The sequence below is a fragment of the Vipera berus genome (assembly GCF_964194415.1).
Source record: "Vipera berus genome assembly, chromosome: 5".
NCBI lineage: Eukaryota > Metazoa > Chordata > Lepidosauria > Squamata > Viperidae > Vipera > Vipera berus.
The window spans coordinates 62,869,981-62,892,035 of NC_138207.1; the positions used below are offsets into that span (position 1 = coordinate 62,869,981).

Below are 22,055 nucleotides of genomic sequence, written 5' to 3' on the forward strand. Positions count from 1 at the left end.
TACCAATTACAATAACGTATGTTGCATTAACAATTATAATATTTTTTTTCCTACTAGGGCTTGATTCTTGGGTGTTCAAATAAACGCTATGAAAGTTCATTTTAATATGAATAGGATGATTTTTTTAAATGTAGAAGTATGAAGGAGTGCTACCATGCCTTCTCAACAACTTCAATTGGTCCATTTGAACTGTAGTGGTGAGGATCAGACCCTCTCAAGTCCTAGTGTGCTGCCTCATTGTATCGGTCTTTTCCTAGAAGAATGAGCAAAGAATGCTAGAAGTGTCTGGCCAGAATATACATTCCAATGGGATTACACAAGCAGGCATCTGCATTGATTTGCAATGATACAGAAAGATGCTGTAGATGAGCACATTATTAACAATGGTGATTGTCTGTGGAGATTCTCAACCATCCAGGTCATAGATGTCTCAAGGCTGCTTTTTCAAAAGGCAACATGACTGTTTTTCCTTGAGGAAGAAGAAGAAAATGCTTCACTCTTCATCCAAGAAGATCCATCCATTGTGATGGTGGTGATGATGGGGAAATCCCCTACCATCACAACTGATGAAGCTTCTTGGATGAGAAGCAAAAGGTTTTCTTCTTCCTCCTCAAGAAAAAATAGTCCAGTTGACTTTTGGGGGGAAAAAACCCACCTTTAAGACAACAATGGCGGTCATTTCATAATGTGCAGGAAAAGCAATGGGAAGCTTTTCCTGTATTTCATTATGAAAATCACATGAATAATCCATTTCAAGTATTTGATGATGTAATGCCGGAATGTAGGCCTCTCAATATCCTTCTGAGGAGAACTGAGGATCTTTTAATGTTGCTTATGCTTTGTAACACCTTTGGGATGTTTATGATGTGTAACACCTTTGGGATGTCTAGGTGCTGATGTTGACATGCAGAAATATCTGAGATTGCAAGGAGAAGTTGTAATGAATGTGGAACATAGGAAAGTTTAATACAGTGAAATGTGAAACAACTACCCATTGTTATCTTAGACTTGAAGGTTGGGGATAGATCATCTTGGAGAAAAAAATGTGTCATTACAGTTATATGGTACATGATATAATGTTTACTTATTTTTATTAAATTTTTCTAAATAAAAAAGATGGTAGTATATTTTTAGGAATCAAGTGCAAGTGAGCATTAAATTACTAGCAGTGGATTGAGTGTTCTCTAGAAAACATCCCTATGGAAAACCATGCCTAGCAACATTTTGCAGCTGTGTATAAATTATGTCCTGTCTTAAAATATGTATTTGCATATTTGACATTTCTGCTAAACTTATAATACAAACCTTTTTGTCTACAAAAAGCCCCAAGCCTGATAAACAAGGCAGTTGGATATAGGATTATGGCTATAATTTTTCAATGCAGCACCAAAAAAACCCTCAAACTGTTTTTCCCCCCAAATCATTCTAAATAGTACTCGAAGTCTTGCTTCCAGGATTAGCAATGTTGATCAGAGTTGAATGATGAGGTTTTAAAAGTCTGTTTATAAGTGAGGAGAGATTTCTTTTACTCTCTCATAGAGAAAATGATAAATTTAATTAAAGTTAAATATATATGTTACTGTTTCTGGAAGCTCTTAATAGACTTTTGCTGATTAATACTCAATCATAGGTTTCTGCAATTTGATGATTGATAAGAGTTGAGATATGGGAAGCAATTTTTTTTGAGAAGTTTTATAAAAATTACAATATTATCCCCCTCAACCCCCCTTAACCCCCTCTCCCCCCTTCCCAGAGCTGATTACAGGGTTACAGATATATAATAATCGTAATCTAGCTAACATTAACCAACTATATAAATAACCAAATACATAATACGCTTTAACTCCCTATAACATAAATACAAGCAAACTAAAAATATCCAAATTATTAAACAATACTAATACTAAATATAATAATAATATATAATTAATAACAACAACAACAACAACAACAACAACAACAACAATAATAATAATAATAATAATAATAATAATAATAATAATAATAATAATAATAATAATAGGAAATAAACTATAACAGTCCAAAATTTACTCATAAGCTAAATGGAACTTTTTATTCCCATATTTATTCTGGATATAATCTATCCATCTTCTCCAAACCGAAATGTACCTTTCTTGTGAATGATCCTTCAAATAAGCAGAAATATGGGAAGCAATTTTATAAAGGTGTTATCTTACTGAAGCTTATACTTGGCTCGATAGGGAAGTAATCTTTTTTTATATCTTTTTTCTTATTTGTTAATTTTCTTTTTTCTGTCTCTTTGCTCTTCTCTATTTTTTATTAATATTTTCCTTAGTTTGTATTAGTCTTTTACCTTTATATTTTTAAACTTTAATAAAATAATCATGTTGCCTGGGTTGAGAAACTAAGTAAGTTTTCAGAGAAAACCTGAAGTATAATCTAGGCCAGTAAACCCAACTCCTTTCTGTCAAAGCACAGACAGTGTTAATTAGTTTGATGGTAAAATGCTTGCAAGAAGACAAGCAAGTTCAGCAAATACCAAGATCTGAGTCATACATATTTGCCACTAGTAGTAAAAAAAAAGGAAAAAAAAGTCCTGGCAATGAGAAACCACTAACATAGTACTGCTGCCAAAGTAATGGCCTTTCTGATTCTGAGATTCTGACATGTCCAATTCACCAACAGAACCTTTAATTGAAAAACCAACAGCATCCTTCATTGTAATTTGCAGTGACATAGGATATATTTTACAGTAATTATCTTGCTGATAATTGTTCTTGAATGTTCTATAATTGCTGAACAAGTTTTAACAAAAAAAAAACATCTTTATGTTGGAAAGTTTCATGGTTATACCTCCAAACGTCCAGTAGGTGGCACTATATACAAAGTGTGAGTTTACCAAGAATCTGGGACTTTCCAGTGAAGTAGACAGCACAGCTTCTCATGAATTTGCTTTTCACAGTAGCCTTATTGAGACAGAAATTAGTACCAAGAAATAAGAGGCACATATTTTTCTGCCATAGCAATGGCTGTTTAAGCTTATAACTGGGTGATAACCTGTTTGTATTTTTTTCCTGCCTACAATAATTTAACCCTAGTTTCTTTACCACAGTTTTGTTAGCATAATTTCCCATCAGGAGTCAATAAAATAGCAATTTCCACTATCCCTAGAGTACCTATCAGAAGTTCTCCATTTTATTATTGGATTTGTTAAATGAAAGCTTTCTTCCAGTGTGAGGATAAAGAATGGTTTGTGCTAATTTAAAGGAGGTTGGTGCTGACTTAGAAATTTAAGGCCCTAGAAAAATTGAGGGTGGAGGGGATAGTAAAAAAGATTTTTACAACTTTCAGAATATTATATGTGCATGCTAGTTACCACAGCTGGGTTGTTGTTGTTTTTTGACCTACTGTATTTTGTCACCAATGATGACAAAATAGATTTCTTAGATGACAGTAACTTTGGTAGAAAATAGGATGAACTAGAACAATTTCCTCTAATTTCACTTCCAAATGCATGTACACATGCAGGGTTTGCACTTCCTTATTAGCTTCATGCTCACATTATTCTCCATCTCTGTTCAAGATAAAAAACAGTCCAGTTTTCAGTAGAAGTGCAGGAATTCTGGAGCTTGGGATCAGAAGGATGATTTGTCTCATCCCATTTCCCTGTTAAGGGACACGGTGGCTCAGTGGGTTAGGACGCTGAGCTTATCGATCAGAAGGTCGGCAGTTTGGCGGGTCGAATCCCGAGTGCTGCGTAACAGAGTGAGCGCGCCTGTTACTCGTCCCAGCTTCTGCCAACCTAGTAGTTCGAAAGCACGTAAAAATGCAAGTAGAAAAATAGGGACCACTACAGTGGGAAGGTAACAGTGTTCCGTGCGCCTTTGGCGTCTAGTCATGCCGGCCACATGACCACGGAGACGTCCTCGGACAAGCGCTGGCTCTTCGGCTTTGAAACGGAGATGAGCACCAGCCCCTAGAGTCGGAAACGACTAGCACGCATGTGCGGGGGAACCTTTACCTTTACCTATTTCCCTGTTTCTGGACTCTTCCTCCTTCATAGCAAGATTATGTTACTTTAGCCTCATGTTTTCATTTTATATTGTTTTAATAAACTGAATAGAGCAATGATTTGCAGCTAGCCCTGGTTGGGAATGCTTAGATTTAAGTACCACGCCTAATAAATTATGGAAGTGGACTGGCACTGATTAGATGTTCTTTTTTGCAGTGATTAGTTCAGGTGACCTCGATATTTCAGTGTTGATAGCAATGCAGGTGACCATAGATTTGCCTGAAACAGTCTGAAAGTTTGAGGAGTAGGAAGGGTGCCATTATAGGATTTTATGACTTTATAATCCTTCTGAATGCTGTGATTTTGTCAGCTGGAGGTAATGGACTCTTAGATCAACCCCTAGCCAATGCTATGATATAGAAGCATGCATTATAAGGTTGTTACCATGCAAGGAGCTTCTCATAATTTAGCTTGATTATCATTACTGAAAATCCCATGTACGTAACAACCAGTAAAGAACACTGAGACAGCATATAGGGCGGAGGTACAAAAATTATCCATATGGTGTAGTAACAACAACTTGCACCTAAACATCGGCAAGACGAAAGAGATGGTGTTAGACTTCCGGAGAAAAAAGGAGGAACCTGCCCCACTTTACATCGGGGAGGACTGTGTAGAGAGAGTTTCCTCCTTTAAATTTTTGGGAGTCTACCTCTGTGAAGATCTGACCTGGAAAGTTAACACAACCCAGGTGGCTAGAAAGGCCCAACAGAGGCTTCACTTTCTTAGGATCTTGCGGAAGAACAGGGTAGAACAACAGCTAATGACCCTCTTTTACCGGTCTACCATAGAGAGCATCCTCTCGTATGGTATTGTGGTTTGGTATGCTGGTCTGACAGCCGCGGATAGGAAAGTATTGCAGAGGGTAGTGAGCACAGCACAAGACATTGTGGGCTGTTCCCTGACACCACTGGATGACATCGCCAGGGCTCGTTGCCTTGGAAGAGTGAGGAAGATTCTCAGGGATGACTCACACCCTGGACGGTATCTCTTTACTCTCCTACCATCCGGTAGGAGATATAGGAATATAGCCAGCCGTACCAACAGGCTGAAAAATAGCTTTTATCCGTGGGCTGTTAGGCTTTTAAATGGGACATAATCTTATGCAGAATTGACTTGGGAGGCCGGTGTGTGGTGTAGTTGGTTCACATAGTGTGGTGGGATGGAGGGTTTGTTGTCACTGTGTGTTGGGGGGAGGGAGCACGGGGGGGGGAGGCTCAGCTAATCTCAATGTACACATGTTGTACTTTGACAATAAAGGTTTATTATTATTATTATTGTTGTTGTTGTTGTTGTTGTTGTTGTTGTTGTAGCACTCAAAAACTCTGGAGGTGCTCATAATAACCCACCAACAAGAGCTATGAGCATCTCTTAGAGCACCCCTCTCTAATATGCTTGCAACTCAAGTACATCTGAAGAAATAAATAATATGAAATCAGTTATGGAAATAAAGAGAAAAGGATAATGGTCTTAAGGTATCTTCTTTAATGTTCAGGTCTAAATAGTTTGGTGTTCCCTGGATCCCTGCTGCACAGAATGCCTGGAAACCACTTAGTGGCTTCACACTGTATGTGATGACCCTGAGGTCAAGGGTTAAAAAGGAGATATTTCAGCAACAACAATAAGCAAATTTAACTGCGCAAGCCGACTGAATACAGTATGTATCCTGGGACAATTTTTTTTTCTGAAATGGCATTCTTTCCCTTTCCTTTCAAGGATATGTTGTTCTTCACAGCTGGCTGCAGTGGATTTTAGCCTTAAAGCAGCAGGTCTCCATCCTGCCTTCCTAACCCTGAATGGGCAGAAGCCTGAACAAACCTGAAGTGGTTAAAAAAAAGAAAGAAATCTAGAATTAGTCAGTACAGCCATGGCTTTTAAGTGAGATAGGTCACTGTTTGCTACAGTGTGTAGATTTTTCAATGGTTTGTTTGTGTTCTTCATGGCTATGCTGACATAAAGGAAAATAGGAAACAGGTAATAATATCACCATTCCCAGGGTATAAGAAAGCAAAAGCGAAGCATGAGAGGGAATTGGGAGGCAGTAGCTCAAGTCCACTACAGGTTGTCCTCGTCTTATTATGACCGCAATTGAGCCCAAAATTTATGTTGATAAAGTGAGACATTTGTTAAGTGAGTTTTGCCCCGTTTTACGACCTTTCTTGTCATAGTTAAGTGAATCACTGCAGTTGTTAAATTATTATCAGAGTTGTTAAGTGAAGCTGGCTTCCCCATTGACTTGGCTTGTCAGAAGGTTGCAAAAGTTGATCACATGACTCCCCTGGACACTTCAACTGTCATAAATATGAACTAGTTGCCAAGCATCGGGCTTTTGACCCTGGGGAATGCGGCAATGATCATAAGTGTGGAAAACAGTCGTAAGTCACTTTTTTCAGGGCTGTTGTAACTTTGAATGGTCACTAAATGAACTGTTGTAAGGCGAGTACTGCCTGTATTCATTTCTGCTGGTGTTTGTGGTGGTAAGCTCCACCACCAGCAAGTCATCTGGCAGAGTGCTGCTTCTGGGCTACAATCACAGAGCAGAAGGAGAAGAACCCAGGGGTGACATGATAGCAGTCTTCCAATACTTGAGGGGCTGTCACAGAAAACAGGTTGACCTATTCTTCAAAACACTTGAGGGCAGGACAACAAATAACAAATGGAAACTTATCAAAGACAGATCCAACCTAGAATTAAGGAGAAATTTCCTGTCAGGGAGAACAATTAACTCCAGAGGTTGTGGGTGCTCTATCATTAGAGGTTTTAAAGAAAACATTGGAAAGCCATTTGTCTGGAATGGTATAGGGCAGGGATAGGCAACCTTGGCTCTTTTATGACTCGTGGACTTCAACTCCCAGAATTCCTGAGGCAGCTGGCTCAGGAATTCTGGGAGTTGAAGTCCTCGAGTCATAAAAGAGCCAAGGTTGCCTACCCCTGGTATAGGGTCTCCTACTTGAGCAAGGGGTTAGACTAGACCTCCAAGGCACCAACCAGCTCTGTATTCTGTTCTGTATTCTAACAGGAATTAACCAACTATTGTAGAGAATCTGACATCTGGCTGTATAGATTATAAAAGGGATTTGGTTTGAGCAATTCTTCATGGATCATTACCAGACTGCAGGTTCTTATAGAGCTATGACAGAATCCTTTGTTGTTTCTGTCCAAGGATTTGATTTTATGTGTTTATTCTGGGTTCTGTGGGAATTTCTCCAAAATAGGTTTGCAGAGGATTATACAAAATGTATAATATATTCTGTCACAAACAGAAAAAGTACTTTATCTAGTGAGAATAGTAAAATTTTCAATATACTAGTTGTGATGGTGTTTGGCCTTGTGGGGAAAAAAGGCTTTGTGTTAAATAATTATGTATCTAATTTAAAAGATATGGAGAACAGAAAAAAGAAATGTAGTACTAAAGAGTCAGGTTTGGCAAGAGGGCATTATAAAGCAACATGTGTAATGTGTTTGTTTAAAAACACAGATTGGAAAACAGGATTAAGTAATAAGTATGTCAAGATGACAAAAGACAAATCCAGGGAATAGTCACATGGAACATTTTCCTTGTGTTTGTTCTTAGGATAAAAAAAAGAGGGTCAGGATCTTAGAATACCCTTGAGGATCTTGAAACACATGAGAAATTCTCATCCCAGTGTCCATACAAGAAAGCATGGAAGTAATTTAAAAGTTTCTAGATCCTGTTTCTGTCAATCTGTTTTTTGCTGATGGGGAATGCAGGTTTGAAAATATTTAGGAACTGTGAAGTTCGTACTGTTTATCTTGAGAACTGCTTCACTGGGAGGTCTAGGTGAATCTTTAAATTAAAGATATGGTAGAGACTTGACACAACTGGAAACAATTGACTGACTTCTCTTGCAATCCATAGCAACTTGGGGGGTTTTGTGGGTGTGTAAGAGAAAGATGCAATTATAGCTGTAAAATGTGAGAAGCTTTGGAACCACTTCTGTTTGTAAATACAATCCAGTAGGACTGTGCAGTGTTTCAAACATAATTTAGAAAAGATATTTCACAGCATGATTATAGTATCTATCTGCAGCTCTTTAAAGCAACTGCATCTTTTCCCAAGATCATTTAGCTGTTCTCTGAAACTGCCATATGATTGTACAATAAAATGTAGTTGGTTTAAAGAATTGCAGAGAGATGCTGCAAAGTACTTACGAATCCCAAATCCAAAATATTGCACAGCCGTGCAGTCGAAGTTTTTCATGGAAGTAAGTCCCATTATATTTAAAGGCTTTCTTCTGTTGAAAGTAGGTTTAGGACTTTATACTTCATATCCATATACTGCTGATCATTAAGTCATCACGTTCCTTAGCATCTTTGATATAAGCTAAAAAAATACTGCTAATACTAGTATGACCCAACTATTATGTAGAATAGATCACTGAATTTTGTTCTGGCATAAAGAAGGAGTAGGAAAATAACTGAAATTGTCAGTAATTGTGAGTTTAATCTTTGAAACATAGCAGAATAAATTATTAGGAGAAAAAAGATTTATTTGATCTTGATTTTAGAGATGTATGTCAGGTCTTCCATTGCAGCTCTTTATGTGGTAAAGACTCCCTAGTGTACTATTACTTACATACACTTCCATATATAATGTTTATAGCTTTTGTTATCTATTTGGCTGTACTATTTGAGTTATGTGCTTCCTGTTTTACTGGTATTACTATTTCTTGCTAATCCTGGATATTTTATGGTTTAGCACAGTGTTTTTCAATTTGGCCATTTTAACTCTGTGGACTTCAACTCTCAGAAATCTCTAGCCAATATGCTGACTGGGAAATTATGGGAATTCACCCATCTTAAAATGACCAAAATTGAAAAACACTGGTTTAGAACTTTCCTGTAAATTGCAATCAAGCTCTAGTGCATGTTTGAAGCTGAGCTGCCTCTTGCAGTTTTACCTTGAAACAGGGCCTACAATTTTTTGAAATAAATAAAAATATGGCTACAAAAATTCAATTCCTCTGTGTGTTTATTTGGGAATAAATCTTATTGAATTTGGTGGGACTTATCTCTGAATAAACAAGCATGAACCAGGCCTGCAGTACTCCTAAGAGCAAATTCCACTGAAGTAATTCAGATACTCAAATCAAGATGCATAATTCAACATTCCATGCAAAGGTATTTGTTCAGGACTGAAACTACCGCTAGGAAGATATAAACTCAAAAGGCAGGCCTATTTTTAAAAGAAATACTGTCAGTATTTTATAAGGTATTACTTACATGATGGGTTTTTTTCTATACTTGATTTACCATGCAGAGCAAATTGCTTATTTTACCTATCTACCCATCTACATACTCTTGTTCTATCTTTCACAATGCAAAGGTGCTTTTGCACATAAGGAATTCAGTACTGCCTGTATTCTATCCAGTTCTCGACCTCATCCAAAAATTTATTTAAGCACAAAGAATGCGTTTACTTAAAAAAAAATCACTCCCCATAATATAATTGCTGAAAGATTTTAAATATAATCTGGAAGATTTTAAAAATCTTTTAAATTGTCTTGCAATTGTAAGCTTAGATCAAGAGGACACAAACACTAGTTTGTCTGAAGTTTTATGGACTTAACAAACTTCAAATTGCTTTTATATATTTCTATGGTTATTATGCTATACACAAAACAAAACTAACTTAGCTCAGCATGGTTAGATGCATTAGAAACACTCTGGGCAAGTACCCGAGTACCTTGGCTTTATAGCTTCTCAAAAATTGTGAACAATTTCAAGACCATTCCAGCTCCTTTTTGTGTTTTTATTTTCCATAACTTAACTGGATTGTACTCACAGAATAGAACATACAAATCATAACTGCTGTAAAAAGGGATCAGCTTTTCTAGCCAGAAATATTCTTTAACTCCCAGTAGTTCCTAATCAACCTTTCTTAAAAATTCTAAAAATTCAACTTCACACATACGGAGAATTCGATAAGGAAGGCTGACTGTGTGCCTATAAAAGAAAGCATGTGAGGAAATTTTTCAGAAATTTCATATATATATATATATATATATATATATATATATATATATATATATATATATATATATATATATATATATGTGTGTGTGTGTGTGTGTGTGTGTGTGTGTGTGTGTGTATGTGTGTATATATATGTGTATATATATGTATGTATGTATATATATATATATATATATATATATATATACATATATACATATATACATATATACATATATACATATATACATATACATATACATATACATATACATATACATATACATATACATATACATATACATATACATATACATATACATATACATATATATATATATATATATATATATATATATGTGTGTGTGTGTGTGTGTGTGTGTGTGTGTGTGTGTGTAAATATGAACTGTCCGGTGTGACTACAGCCTGTTCGATGGCCTTCAAGATAGGCTGAAAACAGGAAATAAAGATTTGCCCCATGTTTGGGGCCTAGCAAGGTAATCTAAATAGTTAACATTTGAAATATATATATATATATATATATATATATATATATATATATATATATATATATATATATATATATATATATATATATATATATATATATATATATATATATATATATATATATATATATATATATATATATATATATATATATATATATATATATATATATATATATATATATATATATATATATATATATATATATATATATATATACATATATAAAAACCATCCTTCAATAGGGTAATATCCAGTGCTTTTTTTGTAAAAGAAAAAGGTGCCGGAACTCACACATGTCATACAACTTGCCTTGCCTACCCTACAAGGTTCCATCCAAAAAAAGTGCCGGAACTCCGTTCTGAGCGTTCTGTGACAAAAAAAGCCCTGGTAATATCTAATATATCAATCCAAAAGAAATCTAAAATTTGTTTTGGGTTGATATATTGATATGTTAACTGTTATTTATTGCCAAAAATGATATTACTTTTCAGAGGAAACCTCCAAGAAAATGTATTGTTATGTTGTATATTTTTGTAGTGCCTTAGGATTTTTTTCCCGCGTGTCTTCTTTTAGGACAAAAAATTCTTGTCTCACAGTCAGGCGGAGTCCCACTATAATAAATGTTCTTGAGTAAGACAAGCTAAGTCTGGTCCTTTATGGATTTAAGAATGAATGAAAGAATAAATACATAATCTTTCTTGGCCTAAGCAATTCACCATTTATAGTAATGTAGAAGGCGCTTATAGTTCGATTTTCTTAAAGCAACTGCCATCTGGGAGATTTAAAAATTCTTTTAGATTGACTTGCAATTGTAAGTTTAGTCCCAGAGCAAAAGCAATTCATATGCTAAAAAGGACTCCATTCTTTTTCTAAAGCTTTATGGACTTTAAGTTGCCTTGTCACATATTTCTATGGTAATTATCCTGCACATAAAACAGATTTGTATATATCCCTACAGGCTTCACCAGTGTAACTGGCATGAAAGTCATCTCATCATACTGATTCTCATATGAGTTTGTTGCCATCAGCCCTGCTTATTATGAAATATTTGGGACTAAGTCTACCCAGAAATATGTGGGATGTGGAAATCAAAGCTTAAATATGGTAGAGATGCACTAACTACATTTGGTTAATATTTTTGTTTCCCTGCACAAATAATTGGGGGACTACGGTTAGGATTAGGGTTAGGTAATTTGCAAATAGATTATAACAAAACTTATTTATAGATCAGAAATCGTCGAACTGTTATTACATAGAGATACAAAGGTTAATGTTACATCTGCTCTCTTTGAGAAAGCTCAATAGTGTAGAAAAAATACTTTGGAGGATTACCGGTATATTTTATCACCCTTTCATTATGTTTTTAGGGATAGAAAAAGTAGCTCCCATTTAGCTATCTATAAAATGAAAATGTGAAAATTGAAAATGTAATGGCATGCATATTAACTAGGAGAATAAACTGCTTGTAGTTTATTATCTTAAAGTAGTGTTTTCCCCGTTAACTTATAATTCAGTTATTATTCAGAAGGTTAATTTGTAGGAAACATCCTAATGAACATGTAGGTTTCAATGCAATATATAACTTGGCATGATTTACTCATTAAAGCCCATCTCTTATTTTTTTTGTGATTAATACTTTTTATATGCTACCAGGGGTATAATCTTCTGCGAGATGGTTCTCTGTTATACTTTCAGAATCTTATCAGATTGCATGCTGCAGAATAGAAATTAGATCATGTGGGTGATTGAAAGTCTTCAGTGCCAGAAAGCAGACACGAACTGCAACTTAATGAAGACCATGATGTTGCTGCACTAGAGCAAATCTATGCGTGAGAAGCTCATTAAAAATGTATGAGCTGTAGGGGAATCGGCAATGGATGAAGTCATGGAATTTATTTGCCCTTGGCTATAGTTCTTCAAGACTAGATGTCGGCTTCACTTCTTCCAGGTAGGCAATTTTCTGGAGTAGCGCATGGATTAATTAAGAACTGCAACTTTCTTCACTGAGGGAGACCTGTGCCAGTGTAAATGTAAAAATTTAATGAGTACCAGCCTATATAGAAAGATTTATGAAAATCCCTCTTTAACTTGCAGGTCTTTTTATAATCCATCAAAACTCTGATGCTTTGAATAACAATTTACTAGTGCAAAATCCATAGCTGCATTTTTTTCTTCCTTAGTAGCTCCAGAAGTTACGGAGATAAGTATTAAGTGCCTAAATCATTAGGAAAACAGTTTCATTTTGTCTTCTGCTGAATAAAAGTTTCTTCAGATAGGCTTAAAATTATTCAAGTTTGTTAGTTTTCAGAATCTGGTAGATTAGATTTCTAATGCTTAAGTGGATAAGATATGAGGGTCATATAGACCCTTTGCCCATCAGTATGATTAACCGGGGGGGGGGGGGGTTCTGTAAGAAAAAAAAAACCTTTTCATCGGATTTTCAGACTTGTTTTGCACAGCATTTGGTCTTCCTTCAAAAGGTGAGAGTAATTATGGTGGAACTCAGTTCCCATAATTTCAGTTATCTGAAATTATGATGTGAATTAAGTCAGTTAAGGCTGACTTGCTGTAGAATCCTTACCCCTGGAAGTTTTTGTAGCCCCCTCCTAGTAGCCCAAAAGGCAATTGCACAGAATTGTTCCATCTGATGCTATGATCATCAAGGTGGTTTTCCCAAGGTAAGCCTCATCCATTGCACTCTGAGCATGCTGATCCCCAAATGAGCATGAAAATTCCCCAGTTTCCCCATGTGCAGGAAACTTGGCTGCATAATTTGGGGTAGTGAGGGACTGCTGATCAGCAAAACATCCTTGTTCCACCATGCTTTCCACTTAAATTGGTTGCTTTGTGGAAGCATTGTGTGTACAGCAACATTAAATAAGGTAGGATTTGTTGTTGTTGATGTTGATTTCTGTTGATGTCTACTTAGAGTGCTTCACTTGGCATGACTGCCTTTCAATTTCTTTTGTTCAGACTGGCCATATCAGATTACCGTATTTTTCGGACCATAAGACGCACTTTTTCCCCCCCAAAGTGGGGGGGAAAACAAGGGTGCGTCTTATGGTCCGAAGGTGATCCGTATGGCCAGCCCCAACCTCCGCAAGTGAAAGCAAGGGAGATTGCAATTGGCTCCTGCAATCTCCCTGCGGCCCGGCTTTCTCTTGCAGAAGGCAGGCTGAAATGGAGCAAGGAATGCGAATCGCCCGATCTCGCGCTCCTGCGATCTCTGCTCGGTTTCAGCTTCTCTTTGCTACAAGAGAAAGCAGGCTGAAACAAAGCAAGGGAGATTCCCTCGCTCCGTTTCAGCCTGCTTTGTCTTGTAGCAAAGAGAAACTGAAACCGAGCAGAGGAGATCGCAGAAGCGCGAGATCGGGTGATTTGCATTCCTTGCTCCGTTTCAGCCTGCCTTCTGCAAGAGAAAGCCGGGCCGCAGGGCTGCCTCCGTAGGTACTGCTCTAATGCGGAGAGGGAAGGACAAAGAGGGAGGGAAGGAAGGAAGAGGGAAGGAAGGAAAGAAGGAAAGAAGGAAGGGACAATGGGAGAGGGAGGGAGGGAGAGGGAGAAAGAGAAAGAGAAAAATAGAGAGAGAGAAAGGGAGAGAGAGAAGGAGAAAGAAAGAGGGAGGGAAACAGAGGAAGAGGGAGAAATAGAGGGAAAGAGAAAAATAGAGAGGGAGAGAGGGAGAGAGAGAAGGAGAAAGAAAGGGAGGGAAATAGAGGGAGAGAGAGAAAGAGGGAGAGAAAGAAAGGGAGAGAGACAAGGAGAAAGAAAGAGGGAGGGAAATAGAGGAAGAGGGAGAAATAGAGGGAAAGAGAAAAATAGAGAGGGAGAAGGAGAAAGAAAGGGAGGGAAACAGGGAGAGAGAGAAAGAGGGAGAAATAGAGGGAAAGAGAAAAATAGGGAAAGGAAAGGGAGAGAGAGAAAGAAGGAGAGGAGAAAGAAAGAGGGAGGGGGAGAGAGGGAGAGAAAGAGAAGGAGAGAGAGAAATTAAATTAGTAACATGATTGTTAAGTGAATCTGGTTTCCCCACTAACTTTGCTTGTCAGAAGGTTGCAAAAGGCAATCACATGACCCTGGAACAATGTGACCATCATAAATATGAATCGATTGCCAAGCATCCAAATGTAAATCACATGACCATGGGGATGCTGCAACGGTCATAAGTGTGAAAAATGGTCATAAGTCACTTTTTTCAGTGTCGTAACTTTGAACGGTCACTAAGTGAATCATTGTAAGTCGAGGACTACCTGTACTTTATCATTTTTTTCCTTTTTTGGGGGGGGCAAGTTTTTGACACGTTGCTGGGTGACATTGCCTTGTCCTAAAAGTGGTACAATGGATGAAAAGGTTGAAAAGCCCTGTTTTAGTATACTGGTACTATTTGGTTCAGAATATTTTTTTTCTTGTTTTCCTGCTCTAAAAACTGGGTGTGTCTTATGGTCAGGTGCGTCTTATGGTCCGAAAAATACGGTATATCTGCTTCTTAAACAGTGTTATTTTTTCCTTCAAGGCATTTGGCAATAGAATGAGAATATGATTGCATATTAATAAATAGTATATGATGGTACATGATTCTGCTTCTCTTTTTGTTAGGTAGGAAGATGCGTTGAAAATGCTTAAGCAGTACAAGCTCTTGGTAAAAATTGGATGAGGTTGATAAAACTATGACTCAGTCATTTGATTAATCATTTCTCTAAAACAGCAGGTCCTGTACTGATAATGTCCAGCTTAGATTATGGTTGTTAAAGTACTAACTGTTGGAGAATACAGATACTTCTCGCCTTACAACGGTTAATTTAGTGACCATTCAAAGTTACAATAACACTGATGAGGACTTCCGGTTTTTGCATCTGCCACGTATGGCTGCGCAAGAGTGGATCTCCGCTCCCCATAGCTAATTCCTTCCTGCTTGGGGGACCCTAGATGGGTCCAAAGTTGCCCCGGAGAGGTGACTATGAAGGAGGGGCGCCCCATCAATCACGAAGCGACAGCAATCACTTTGTTAGTTCCGGGGAAAGCCCTCCAAACCCGACAGGAGAAAGGCTAGTGTGAGATCAGCGTCTAGCCCAAGCTGCTTGCAGCCAAAGTCCCTGAGCACAAACGTATACATAGGTGAACAGCGTGCTTCGAATTGGTGAGAGTACTGATCTTCTTTCTTCTACTATTTAAATCCTTGAAAAGATCCCCAAAGCAAAAAAAAACCTCCAGAAGTGAAGGGAGGGGATTATATCCCCATTCCCTTACAGATGGAATTGGTGAATTAACATAAAAGGTTGAAAGAGATATACTAAGATTTGATTTAAAATATTTCAGTCTGGACAAATCTAGGAACTAAAAAACTGTCAAGATTATACCCTGAAATATTTCTGATGGAATTATAAAAATATATAACAAAAATAACTTTTTAATGGAAAGAAAAACTGAAAAAAGAAATAACTGCTGACACCTAGTGGAGAATCAAAGAATAGAATACTAACAATAAAGACTCAGAAATTGGCAGAATGCCCAGAAACAAAGAAAAAGTTGTTCCTTTGAATTGCAAATAATCTTGAAGACAGCTGGGAACAAAGGAAGCGCCAGCTATAAGATTAAAAAGTGTTTGAAAGAAAGAAAGAAAAAACCTTAGAACTGTTTATGAAAAAAAAACTTTGGCTTTTTGGCTAATCTTTTAGAGGAGAATTTGCAGGATTTAAAGTGGCTTAATATACTGAATCTGTAATTTTGACTGACTGATAAATTGACTTTTGAATTAAAACATTGATGAAAGATTATTTGAAGGGGGGAGACAACATGGATATCACATACGTATCAAAAAATGACAGGATGCCGTATTCAATATTTTCTCCTGGAGGACTTAGCCTGGAAAATCAAGGGCCTCCAGAAGCAATATTTCAAGGCAAGATAAATACTTTCCCAGAGGAAATATATGTAATGTTAGGACAAATACAAATGACAATAGATTCAAACCACGATGAAATTCGAAACAACTTTGAGGATTTAAATAAGCATATTTCCAATCTAAATCTACAATTAAAAAGCACCCAGGAAATAACAACAAAGGAACAAACAAATCAGACAGCAGATTACAAACTAGAAGAGTATGATCAAATTGATGAAATAACAAAGGAAAAGAATTGCAATTTGACACAAACAGGAAAAAATCTACAAGGTTCTGATACAACAAGAAAAATGGAATTATTAGGAGAACTATTGAAGTTTGTGGGAACAAAAATAATTTATCTTACTTACTTCATCTTTTGTATTCTCAACAACATTTGTAAAAATATAGGAACTGTTGGGTAAACTGATTCCATCAACTTGGAAAATTACTTGGCAAAAGAAGAAGATCGGAGACAGATGCAAGAGATTTGACTCGCCCTACCAGATGGACTATTACGTGAATAAACATTTCTTTGAATATGACTAAAAAAACAGAAAGGTTCAAAGATAAAGGGGCCTTATAACAAGAAAGATAATGAGATTTAAGTAATATAGTATGTTTTATAATATATTAAATGTTAAAATAGTAGGTTGATGTAACTTCTATTAATATATAAGTAAAATATAAACTGATTAAAAAGGATGTTATATCTAGATACTATAAGACAGATAAAAAGTATAGTATTTTTATAATGCATGACATAAAATATTGGGAGGATGTACCTAAATGGGAAAATTTAGACAGTGAGATAACTAATATGAAGAAATTATGCCTGGTAAGAATTGGATTGAATATAAGGGAATCTAAGCGAACAAAAATTATAAAAATAGGATGTATGCTTAACTAATGAGATGATGGTTATGAGAATAATATAAGCTGAAAAAAATGTTATATACAGAGATTCTTATTTGTATAAATATAAAAATGCCTATACCTAATCATTTATATATTGAAAATATTAAGAACTAAATTTTGGCTGAGGTTAAAGAAGGAAAATACAAACGGAAAAAGGGATCAAAGAAATGTATTATTAATCAATATATTAATTATGGAATTATCAAATTTAACCATTATTGACTGTTAAGGCTACAGAAGTAAATAAATTAATCTAAAAATAGGAGTAGAATTATATTAATATTATTGTGGAATTGCCCTCATTTTAATAAATGTAGTTAAGCCATTTATGACTTCATGTAGCCATTTTAATTCTATTTATGTATGGTATTTCTTACATGTTAACTATCATATTTATTCTCTGATGCAGTCATGCACCTAACAAGTTTTTGATACAGACATAACTGTATGACATTGGAAACCAATCTCTTCAAAATGTATGCATCTTAATCTTACATCTTTTATAAAATGTATCTTAGATGTTCCTCAACAAATGAGCATATTAAAAGTGTTTTCTTCCTGAAGAAAGCTGCTATGCCATAATTATGCCTGTACTAAAACCACTGCATGTGCTTCTTTGATCACAGACTTTTCCTTTTCTATAAAACATGTATAAAAACAAATTTATCACATGATAAACTCACATAAATCATTGGAGAAAACATCTAAATCCAATTTTGGTTATTCAGCTTGTGACAGACAACTGACTTAGAATGTTCTGTAAATTCTCAATTATAGTCCTTTAGCCTCAAACTCCAAAGCAATTATCAAACCTCAGGTCTCAAGAGTAATTTTTCTAAAATTGAGAAATGAGCTATATCAGAGGTCCCCAACCCCAGGGCTGCAGCTCATTATCAAGCCGCAGCCCATTTGCAACTGGGCCATGGAAGTGACTGCATGCACAGCTCCACTTGCATGAGCAGTGGATGTGCATGAAACTCCATTTGCATGAGTGGCGGGTATGGATGCCTGCCATTCACACTAATGGAACTGCCCGCGCTCACCCACTGTTCACGCCCACCCACCACTCACCCTCCCCACCATTGGTCCACCAAGCCTGAAAGATTGGGGATTGCAGGGCTACATGCAAGGCTTGGCCAAGAGAAACTTAACCTCCCCTTAGTTCTATCAAGGTCCACATACTTGAATTGGGTACTGAGAATATGGGGAACTGAGAAAAGTGTTTCTAATTTCTAGTCATCTTGATCTGTGGGTTACTTTTGGTCACTGTGGTTTTAGGCAGCTGACTTGAGCCACAATTAATTGAATGGGCTATTGTTTCCATTCCCCAAATATTCTATTTTTTTTCCTATACTACAGCTAAAAATTGAGATAATAGAAAGCTTCTCTTGTGGGGTGATTCCAATGTTATGTGAGATGTCATTAAACTTGGAAAATCCTGTAATTAACCGTTTCATTTCTAATCTCTTCATATTTTGTATACTTATTGCCATGACCTAGTGCAGGGGTAGGCAACTTGGCTCTTTTATGACTCATGGACTTCAACTCCCAGAATTCCTGAGCCAGCCATGCTGAGGGGAAAGGGAGAGGTTTCCAAGCTGAGCCATGCTGGCTTAGGAATTCTGGGAGTTGAAGTCCATGAGTCATAAAAGAGCCAAGGTTGCCTACCTCTGACCTAGTGCAATGATATAGCAAATGAAGAAAACAAGAACAAAATCAGTTGCGGAACAAAACTAAAGAGCACAGCCTGTAGGATATGCTGAATTGTAGGTTATTGGTTTTCCCTGCATCATCTGTTTGTTAAGCAGTCTCTCTACCACCACCGCCACCAAGTATTTGTCTTGAAATCTGTAAATGCTTTGCTTCTGAATACAAATGATTCAGTCATTTCATTGCCTTCCATAAGGTTAGGAGAAATTAGGTTCCTCCTTCTGGAGATTTTTAAGAAGAGACTAGAGGGTCAGTTGTCTGAGATGGTATAGGTTCTCCTGGACTAGAAGGTCCCTTCCAGCTCTATTCTATTCTTCTGAACGTAGAATAAAGAGAAATTAGCTTGCCTAGAAGTGTGAGCTATATAAAGACATACTTGTTCACTCTTCTTGCTGCTTGGTTAATGCTTGTTAATCCTGACTTTTCTTTATTTGCCTCTTCCCCCTCCTCTAATTATTTTCTACAACTCAAAGCAGCATATGTAATGTTCTTACTTCCTATTCTCTTCACCACAACAACTTTGTGAGGTCAGTTGGACTGAGAGACAGTGATTGGCCCCAAACCACCTAGAGTAGACCAGGCATGTCAAGCTGCTAGCCCGCAGGCCAGATGCATCACACCGAAACCGCACCCACCCCATTGCCGGCAATGGGGGGAAAGTCCCAATATGTCACGCAAGGCCATGTGTCGTTACGAGTTTGACATGCCTGACCTAGACATTCCATGTTTGATTCCTAGGACTGGAGTATTCTTCTTCTGATCAGGATTTTTGTGTTTAGAATATGTTTAACAATAAAATACGTAATTCCCTTCTGACCGCTAGCAAAGCACGGGTAGTATTTGTGGTTTTAGCTAAGAATAGATAGTTTTATCTACTTGTGTGTATTTTCAGTAACTTTTCTGAATCTAAAAATTCTTTTTTCCATTAAAGCATAAGAACCAAGTCAATACTTAGTTAAAGGGGGGGAAATTCCAGTCTACAATCCCTGTTCTAGATATTGTATAAATACTTTGGAAAACTTGATCGCAGAAGACCTTACCATCATATTAAAACAGTTTAGTGAGCTTAGGTTGCAAATATTAACAACATGGTTTGCGGGAGGTTAATGAGGCAATTATTGTAATCCATACTTCAATTAATATAATTGTACTTATGAATCTAATGCAATCCAAAGATCACTCAGTCATTAGTTAATTAAGTCAGTACCAATTAACATTAAAACAACCTTTTAATTGCCTTCATGTCCTTTCATATGGCCTCCATAGAAGATGACAAAAAGAGGTAAAGTCATGCTATTTACTTTGGTTTATAACTAGATAAACCAGTTTCTGAATCAGGGTTTCACATTTGGATCAGCTGAATCAAACATATTCAAATACAGATTTTGTGGCAGGCCCTATAATACTCAAGATTATGAGTGCAGTTACTTTGTTTAACAATTGTACTGGTTTCAAAAAGAAAATACACAATAAAAGGTTAATAAAATTATTACACCATATTTAAGTAGATTGCTGATTCATAGAGAGCATTTAAATGTATTTCATGCTTGTACCCTGCACACCCTTTCATACAAACTGTGCCTTAGGAAAAACAAGCTTGAATTTAAAATTGACTTGGCTATGGAGCTTTATTGCTGATAAATATGTTGACCATATTATCTTATGTTGTTACTTTCCAGTTTTGCTATTTGTAGTATTGGGCCTGGATGGAGCTTTGCAACGGGCTATTTCCCCATCCATGGGAGGACTAGCCTTATCACTCCTCTTGCTTTTTGAACTCCTGGAGATCTAGTGCAATGTTTGCCAACCTTGGCAACTTTAAGATATGCTGATTGATTAGGACATTTTGGAAGTTGAAGTTCACATATCTTAGTTTCCTGGGTTGAGAAACACTGGCATAGTAGATTTCATAAACAATGATGTCAGGAACCTGATCATAATCCTATTAGTCAGTGTCTAATCAGCTTCACAATCCCTGTTTTTAAAACAAACAAGCAAACCACCTGACTTGATTGTCCCAGCATGTACAAGTGTCCTGCCCTGAACTCTTGTTTCATCCACCTCCCATCTCCTTAATTCAAGTCATCCATTACTTTCTGTCCACATGCATGTGCACACAAACACATACATACTTTATTGCAGGCTTCCAACATGCAGTGCCATGCCATTGTTTCAGTTTGGGGCTGAAGGGGTTGTTATTTCAGGAGTTGCCATAGTTCAGGAGATTGCCGGTGTTGACTTTTATATACGGTATTCTCTTTTTGGTTGGTTGAAAGTAGTTTCTGGTTGGCTATTCCCTGGCTTTTTTTTAGAGTTTTGAAGTCAATAGGAGTGAAGATAATGAACATGAACCTCTGAGAGAATGGGAAATTTAGATAATATCTTATGTAAATTGTCCAATGCTTTTGGAAGGGATGTGATCGGGAGAGGAGGGTCTAACTCAGGAGTTGGCTGGCCCAGAAATTCTGGGAGTTGAAGTTGACAGGTTGTGAAGAGACCATAGTCACCCACCACCCGGTCTAACTCATAGATAGTAGTAATCAGAGTTTGTTGAAATTTAGACATAAAACATAAAAAATGACTTGAAAACAGCCATGGAAACTTGCCATTTCTTTGTAAATACCTCAGCACTTAAGACACTGGTCTTGTCAGCTGGAAAGCCAGCAGCTCAGGTTCAAGACCTGAGTGCCATGCAATGGGGTGAGCTCCCATCCTCACTCCAGTTCCCACCAACCTAGCAATTTGAAAGCATGCAAATGCGAGTAGATAAATGGGTACCACTTCAGTGGGAAGGTAACAGCACCCCATGATGTCATGCTGGCCACATAACTGCAGAAATGTCTTGTGACATCACTGGCTCAATGGCCTTGAAATTGAGATGAGCACCGCCGCTTATAGTCGGCAATGAATCATGGAGTAAAACCCACAGGACTCCTTTACCTTTACTTTTTAACATGCTAAGACTGACTACTAAATGGAAGTGTTATATTGAACACATGAAATGAC

The 22,055-nt window shown here is 36.9% G+C and overlaps 1 protein-coding gene across 5 annotated transcripts in view; it reads left to right on the top strand.

Annotated features, from left to right (window-relative positions):
- The window catches only part of LHPP (phospholysine phosphohistidine inorganic pyrophosphate phosphatase), a 163,402-nt gene that overhangs the window by 51,823 nt on the left and 89,524 nt on the right, over positions 1 to 22,055 (top strand). The window contains exons 8-9 of one of the 5 annotated variants that reach the window (XR_014026513.1): positions 12,239 to 12,491; positions 16,833 to 17,965. The exons of the other annotated variants lie outside the window; for them this stretch is intronic. The gene's annotated coding sequence lies outside the window, so the exon portion shown is untranslated. Of the gene's footprint in view, positions 1 to 12,238; positions 12,492 to 16,832; positions 17,966 to 22,055 lie in introns of those variants that run through there. 5 annotated transcript variants of the gene reach the window in all.